This window comes from Staurois parvus, unplaced genomic scaffold (genome assembly GCF_062004578.1).
Source record: "Staurois parvus isolate SC_StPar_1 unplaced genomic scaffold, SC_StPar_1.0 ptg000683l, whole genome shotgun sequence".
Classification (NCBI taxonomy): Eukaryota; Metazoa; Chordata; class Amphibia; order Anura; family Ranidae; genus Staurois; species Staurois parvus.
In genome coordinates, this window is record NW_028318479.1 from 617,438 (window position 1) to 625,883 (window position 8,446).

Here is an 8,446-nt window from a genome sequence, read left to right on the forward strand (position 1 = left end):
CTCCTTCTTCTCATCCTTCTCCTTCTCCTTCTTCTCATCCTTCTCCTTCTCCTTCTCCTTCTTCTTCTTCTCATCCTTCTCCTTCTCCTTCTTCTCATCCTTCTCCTTCTCCTTCTTCTCATCCTTCTCCTTCTGCTTCTGCTTCTGCTTCTCCTTCTCCTTCTCCTTCTTCTCATCCTTCTCCTTCTTCTCATCCTTCTCCTTCTTCTCATCCTTCTCCTTCTTCTCATCCTTCTCCTTCTTCTCATCCTTCTCCTTCTTCTCATCCTTCTTCTCATCCTTCTCCTTCTTCTCATCCTTCTCCTTCTTCTCATCCTTCTCCTTCTTCTCATCCTTCTCCTTCTCCCTCTTCTCATCCTTCTCCTTCTTCTCATTCTTCTCCTTCTCCTTCTTCTCATTCTTCTCCTTCTCCTTCTTCTCATTCTTCTCCTTCTCCTTCTTCTCATCCTTCTCCTTCTCCTTCTTCTCATCCTTCTCCTTCTCCATCTTCTCATCCTTCTCCTTCTCCTTCTTCTCATCCTTCTCCTTCTGCTTCTCCTTCTTCTTCTCATCCTTCTTCTTCTCATCCTTCTCCTTCTTCTCATCCTTCTCCTTCTTCTCATCCTTCTCCTTCTTCTCATCCTTCTTCTCATCCTTCTCCTTCTTATCATCCTTCTTCTCATCCTTCTCCTTCTTCTCATCCTTCTCCTTCTTCTCATCCTTCTCCTTCTTCTCATCCTTCTCCTTCTTCTCATCCTTCTCCTTCTCCATCTTCTCATCCTTCTCCTTCTCCATCTTCTCATCCTTCTCCTTCTCCTTCTTCTCATCCTTCTCCTTCTCCTTCTTCTCATCCTTCTCCTTCTCCTTCTTCTCATCCTTCTCCTTCTCCTTCTTCTCATCCTTCTCCTTCTCTTTCTTCTCATCCTCCTTCTCCTTCTCCTTCTCCTTCCTCATCTCCAAGGGCATTTAAATTAAAGGTACAGTGTTCTGCACTAATTTAAAGGCTCTCTGAAGCCTAGAAACCCTTTTTATAAGTCATCTTCGTAGCGGATAAATTTGCATCGAATCGAATTTCATCCTGGAATTCGCCGAATCAGCCGAATCAAATTTTTGAATACTTCGCTCATCTCTAATTATCATCAAACTGTCATGGAAATTTGGTATTTACAGGTTGAACTTTAAATGTGTCATATATGAGTGTTATTCATATGTCTCTCGTGTGGCTTAATTAAAGCTCTGAAGGCTGCAATTGGGCCATACGCATGTACAATGTATGTATTACAGTACTCAGCTTGGTAATGGATGAGATGGCAGATCTGCGCTTATAGACCGGCGTGTATACCACCACGGCATTCGATGCGAATGCCGCCGGCGGTAGGCCGCGGGCCTGTATCCACATATCAGCAGCATAGTACCACATGGACTTCATAACGCAAGGCGCCAAGCGGTGTGAACTCTGCGTGTAGGCTCATTTATATCTTACAACCCATTACCGACCTGAAACTGTATCTGGATGGATGTGTTTTAATAAAGATCGTATCAGGCCCATCCAGGTACAGACTGGTGTTTCTAGGGAATGCTTGTACAGAGAATTTACATACCAGTATGTCAGAGCCTGGGATCGAACCTGGTCCTTCTGCAGTGAGAGGCACTGTCTCTTCTCACTGAGCTATCTGGAATGCTGGACAGCTCCCTTGACAATTCTTGGATAATCCTGCCTTGTGCCTTGAAAACTCTTGAACCTTGAACTCCTTGCTCCTCCCATGAACTTCCTTATAAAAGCCATGTCCATGCACTTCCTCCTTGTCAGATTATTGTGCCTTTCCAGCCAATATCCCGCTACTGTTCCTGCTGCTGTCTACGCCTCCGCTACTGATCTTTGGCTTGTTCCTGACCACGATTTTGTCTCATCCTAACGTACTACGATTGATCTGCTACCATTTGTGACCGACCCTTGGCTTGTGACCGACTCTGCTTTCGTCTGATCCCTAACCTGTTGATCCGCTATTGGTTCCCAGTCTGCTCATTCCCTGGTGGGGTGATCCTGAGATCTGCGACCTGGTATTAACACGCAGCCCAATCCATCTCCACCATTAGGAGCTCTGGTGAATACCGGTTAATACTTAGACCCCGCACCTCAGGTGAGCCTGCGTCATTCCCAGGGGGATCCGCTGGTGTACCTATCCTGCTGGTTCCAGGTAAGCCTTTTACTGCTATAGCAACTGGTCTCTGAACCTGACCTTACACCGTGACACAATAGGAGCTAGTAGGACAGGAAGTATGCTCTCCATAGAGGGCTCATGGGGGGAAGGGGAGGAAGTCTGCTGACCTCAGAGGGCTCATGAGGGAGGACCAGTGATAGATAATAGGAAAGGCTATGCTCCAATCGGAATGTACATCCTGTGTATAGGCACTCCCCATTGCATTGTTCTGTGGAAGGGGATTGACCTTATTCATGTGGGGGGGGGGGGGGCGTGTGTCTGCTTGTAAATAAAAATCCGAGGCTGGAGTTGGACCCGGCTCTTGGTGCATTCGAACAGCAACCTGAGAGTGTCACCTGATCATTCTTGGGTAACGGAGCTCCATTCCCCACATTTCAACAGAGCTAACCCAGTTGGATGGGCAGGAATCGTGAAGTTTAGCTGCAGCCGTGGTAAGCGAGATTCGCACAGCTTTATGGGGGATTTCTGCACATCCAACTGCGAGTACTCACGGTAAGGAGAAATTCGTTAAAAGCGAATTTCAAAGACAGTTTGGCGAGCCAGTAGATACTAACGCGAATTCTGCGATAGCTAACCGAGCACGAGGGGGGAATGAGCCATCATGAACTAGCAAAAAGTATGCCGGCACATTTCAGGTCTCTCTGCCATTAAGAGGATCGCTTTTTGCACATTCCTGTGGCTGATTTTGCTCTCTGTTAGCTAACGTGATTTCCACTTAGCAAGGACCTAGTTGTCCTAAAATCTTGATTTGTGGGTGAAAGACAAGGGTTTTTCTCTGCTGAGAGCAGCAGAGGGGTGGGTTTGGTTGGCTGGATTTGGTCAAGTTTAAAAATCTTTCAACCAAAAATTAAACGGGTATATGTTTTAGTGGGTAAAAGTTGTTGCATAGTTTAGGTAAGTATTTGCGGGTTGTAGGTACTGGGGTGATTGCTCTACCCCCTCCACGTGAGGTAATTATTACAGTGCTGAAAGGTTTAGGTTAATTGTTAACTGTTGTAAGATCTTTGTGTGTATATAGTCTGTGCAATGTTTTGTCAGTACTACTGCTCCCAGCAAGCATGCAGCAGGGGGTCCTTTCTGTTACATGTGCATGTTAGTGTGATATGTTGGTGTTTTATGTCTGTTCTGTGATTGTGCCAAATTGTGTTGTATGTGTACTGTATATTGTTGTGTAATTGTCCAGTGTATGTTCTGTCCAAAAGTCTGTTTTATGTAAGAGGTTAGAGGCAATTTTGAGGCTAGTGTCTGCTGCCATGTGCTTCTCTGTGGGGGGGCCACTTTAGTTTCTGCCATGTGCTTCTCTGTGGGGGGCCATTTTCTTGACTAACCACATGTGCTACTTTGTTTGGTAACCAGTTGTGACTGCCATGCGGCTTCTCCACCATTCCTTTTTCCAAGTTTCGCTTTGAGTTTCAATGATCTCTATGCAATGTGTATGCAGCTTTCTATATGCATTTGACCCATATTGTGTTTTTAATCCACATTTTTTACAGTTTCATTTGTTTGCTTTTAGCTTTAAATTTGCGTATTGCCAGCCAATTTAAAGTGTGTTAAGCGAGTTTTTCCCTTACGTGTTCCACATTTAGTGAGCGCGGGGAAGTCTGGGTTTTTGCACATAGATTTCTTGTATAGTGATTATGTTTTTCTTGTTAAAAGTAGTTCCTTATTGTAAAGCGGGTTTGTTTTAAAGCTGCTGCGTTGCGTGTTTCGCGTCCAGCAGACTTTTTGTGTAAACGCTTTTAGGCGGTTGCAGCGAAGATCGCAGGTGTAGTGCAGATCATTTAGCAGCGCTGGTAGGAGCGATTTTCGCGTCTGCAACGGGTTATTTTTGGCGCAGTTTTACGGTTTACCTCTGTGTAATTGTTTTACTGCGAAACGTACCGTGTTTTCCATAAGGTTCCACTTTGTCCTTTTTTTACGTTTTTTCTAGTTGAAAAGGGGTTTTTCTGTGTGTATTAGAGAAGTTTTTTCTTTACACGATCTTTCCTAAAGGTCAGTTAGCAGGTTTCCGGGCAACCAGTGACCCCTAAGTAACATCCAAGAACCCCTCCTTTTGGTTTGACTTGTGTTAGCTACTGTGTGCAGGGAGAGAAAAGCCACTTTCATCATTGTGCGGTGTGGCCTGCCAAACACAGTGGGTGATGAGAACCACATAAATTGCGCTGTGCGAGTGGGCGGTCCAGGGAAGTGTAACGCTTAGCCTGGTTACCACAAACACTTCGGGTGGTCAGGATCACATAAATTGCACTGTGGGAGTGGGAGGTGTGGTCTCAGTCTGACCGCCACTTGATGCGCTTCGGGTGATCGATAAGATTCACATAAATTACGCTGTGCTGGGAAAGTGGTGGAATCAGGCCTCTCGGTAGGATCCCACCGAGTGCTCCAGGGGGTAAACAGGTACCCGGACGCGGGATATATACCAGTGACTAGTCACGATGGGCAGTAGTCAGTCCATGAAGAGAGAGGGGGAACCAGCCTTCTTCAGGGTAAGGACAGCTGCACAACTGATGAAGGTTAGTTTGGGGGGAAGTCTACAGAACCCCTCAAAAGGTGGAATAAATGGTCGAAGGGTACCAGATGGGAAATTCCCCGGGAAGGTACATTTGACGCATGGAGGTGGGAAACATTTATCTCTGAATTTGGACCACGGATGCAGGCGTCAGAACTAGAGATCGCACAGCTATGGCTTCACAGGTCAATCCGATTAGGGAAGCAGGGCATACATAAACTGGTGTCTGTCCGGAAGAACCAGGTGATGTATACCTGGCCTCCAGAGGGAATAAAACAGGAGGATCCAGTGTCAGAGGTGGAGGAAGCTCTTTCAGGGCTGACTCTACTAAGGCAGGCAGGATCAGGGTCTGCTGGGGTTCCCAAACAACCAACAGTGGCTGAGATAAGTATAACTGCACCAGTCTCTTCTGCTAGTGACATCACTCTTGGCGTACCTTTCGTGTCTTCTATATCTATGCCTCAGCCTCTGCCTCTACCTCTCCCTTCTCCCTGCTTCACCCCAGCTCCTTCTGTTTCCAACTACGAAGTCTTCTCAACAACCGATTTGCAGACTATCTGCGAATTAAGGGGAATAGACACCCGGTTATTGCAGGGTGCTCTAAAAACACTCATGAGGAGATGACTTCAGGGGGCAAAGAGTTTTGTGCACAGCTAAAGGCAAAGCTTCCAGAAATGTATAGTGCTACCTCTACTACGGACATGATGAAACTCACCCAGGGTCCTAATGAGGAAAGCGCCTGCTTCTGGCGCCGTCTCAAGCAGACGGCACTGGATGCGGATCTGGAAGGTGGACCTGATGCTCCAACTGAAGGGGTAAAGGTGACCGCGACGCACATTCTGTTGCGGGCCAAATTTTTGGAAGGCATCGATACCAAAATTCGGGAAAGGCTGGTTCTAGCCCGACCCGAATATAATGAGATGTCTATCCCTGCTATCCTTTCCACTCTTGCGGCAATAGAGAAGGAAATGGATAGGAGAAAACAGGACAAGGCCAAAGTTCTTATGTCCCAGACCCCACATGAAAAACCAAGGGATCTGGGTCACAGGAAGGATAGGCCCCCACCCAGGTGCTTCCAGTGCCACGAAACGGGGCACATAAGGAGGAGCTGTCCCCAATTACCTAAAGGTCGGTGGCAGTTCATTCCTGATGAGTCCTCCGCCCCTGTGACCACCATGGTAAGTAACTCCTATGAATTCTCATAGGAAGTTGACAAATCGGTGTCGGCCCAGGTCCATCTTTTTCTAGAGGAATTAAAACATCCCCTCCCTTGCCTCACCGACACCAGTGCAGCAAGAATGGTCTTGTAAAAACAGGACATCCAAGGCAAGGTACCCCTCTCAGGGGAAAGCCCTCCTAACCCCTACTAACATCACTATCAAACGATGCACTATTCTTAACCCAGCTTCTCTTCTTCCTGTATTGGAAGATGAGAAGGGGGGGGAGGACAGCAATGACAGTGCTGAATTTTGCAACCCAACTAACAACACTAACACCTCTTCTGCTGACATGTCTTCTTTGTCCACTACTAACCTCTCTTCCAAAGGACACAACTGCATTTCTTTGGTGGAACTGGAGTCAGCGGCGATCAGCCCGGTGAAGGAAACGCCACTACCGTAAGCGAAAAATCTTTTTGTCGATGGGTCCAGGTACTACACCCAAGACGGTAAGCCACACACTGGTTGCTCTTTGAAAGCACATATGTCAGCTCAGGAAGCTGAGCTGTGGGCACTGGCCAGGGCATGTGAGTTGCGTGGCCCGTTACGTGTGCCAACGCTAGTACCATGGCGAAGAAAATCCTGTCTGAGGTTGTGTGCCGCTGGGGTCTACCTGAAACCATCGAGTCCGATAGGGGGGTCACACTTCACTGAGCAGATCTTTACATAGGTATGTAAAGCCCTTCACATCAACCATGGGCTACACACCCCGTATCACCCCGAGAGTAGCGGTAAGGTTGAACGTCTCAACGGAATCCTTAAAAACAGGATCTCCAAATCATGGCCGATACCCAAAAACCTTGGCCTGAGTGTCTCCCCATTGCCCTCTATTCCATCCGGAATGCCCCTTGGCTGTCACCCTGCGAGGTGTTGTTTGGGGGACCTCCCAAAACAGGGTTGTACTTTCCTCAACAGTTGTCATCTTCGCATTCACAGCTTACAGGTTACGTGCAATCTCTGCAACAGGAGCTGCAGAAGATACACCACCGGGTTCGTAAATCGCTCCCGGATCAAAATGCATTAACAGGTGTTCTTTCTATTGAGCCAGGTGATTGGGTCGTCCTAAAGAAACATCAAAGAACCGGACTCGAGCCACGGTTCACCGGACCATACCAAGTCCAGCTGACGACACCTACCTCACTCAAGCTCGAGGGACGAGACAACTGGGTGCACGCAAGCCACTGCAAGAAGCTTTTCACCTACACCAGAGAATGAGGGGTGTCATTTTCCTTTTTCTTTTTGTTTGTATGTCTTACATGTGTGTGAACGGAGGAAAAGACGGCAGATACCCCAACCTTTTATTTAAAATTCATCTGCGTTTAGCCAGAACCGCCAACAAAACCAACTGTTGGGTATGCTCTAAGCCCCCACCCAGTCATCACATGTCTGCAATGGCCGCTGTTCATGCCCTATATGACATCCGTGTCGGCATGAAAAAGCAAGGGACCCCTGGTCAGCCCCCACGTAGACATTTCTCGGTAGAACTTAATGACACATTTTTAGCAGGTAACACCAGTTTCAGTACCAACATTAGCTCTAGCTCCTGTAGGGCCCTTGTCAGTCCATTATGGGTAACTGGACAGCTAGGCAGCACTCAGGTGTGGTTTAACATCAGCTTTGGCACAGGTAACAAGTTTGTTGGGACTATCACCTGCGAGGGATGACAAGGTCCAGGCCCATATGGACAAAGTTAGTGAACTACAGGGAAAAGCTAGAGCTATAGCTAGTGAGGGTTGGAATCCATTCAAGGGTTTGGGAGGATTGGGAAATTTCCTGTTCTCCATCGGATTTTGGTTGAAGGAAGTGGGAGTGTATGTCCTGATGCTTCTCTTTTTCCTCTGCCTTTTATATGCCGTGGTGAGATGTTCCTGTTGCCTCATCGACCGTGTAAACCAAGCTCGGGCAGATGACCACATCTCCATGCCCGCTCCTGGGATCCCATTCCAACCACTGATCGGAGGAAGGCCTCACCAACCAACCACCTTCTCTGCAGATTACGTCCTGGCTTCCCTCTAATTTATCTCCCTGAAGACCACATTCTCTAAGACCTCCAAGCAAGCTTCAAGCCTCATCATGGTTTGTGTCTGCGATTTGGAAAACTGTCTGGGTCGAGACCAGCCTTGTGTGGCCCCGTCTGCAGGGGAAATTTGAGAATCTGCTGCTGGATCTCCCCAGACCACCGTGGGATCACAAGCCTTATTCATGCCACAAGTCTGTTTGTGGTTTTTGCAAGAGCCTTCCTGTAGTGAAGGTTCCAACGCTCTTGAGGATCATCGCTTCAATCAAGTCTGTTTGCGTCGAGTCTGCGTCGGGTCTTGTTGTTTCAGGTACCCCGTGGAGCTTTTTTCTCAGGGACAACTACAGGAACTCTGGTCTAAGACCAACTCTTTGAGCTTTGAGACTACACCCATCAAGCTGAAGAAGATCAAGAAGGAACACGAGGAGAATATGATAAAACAGGAGGGAATGTCATGGAAATTTTGTATTTACAGGTTGAACTTTAAATGTGTCATATATGA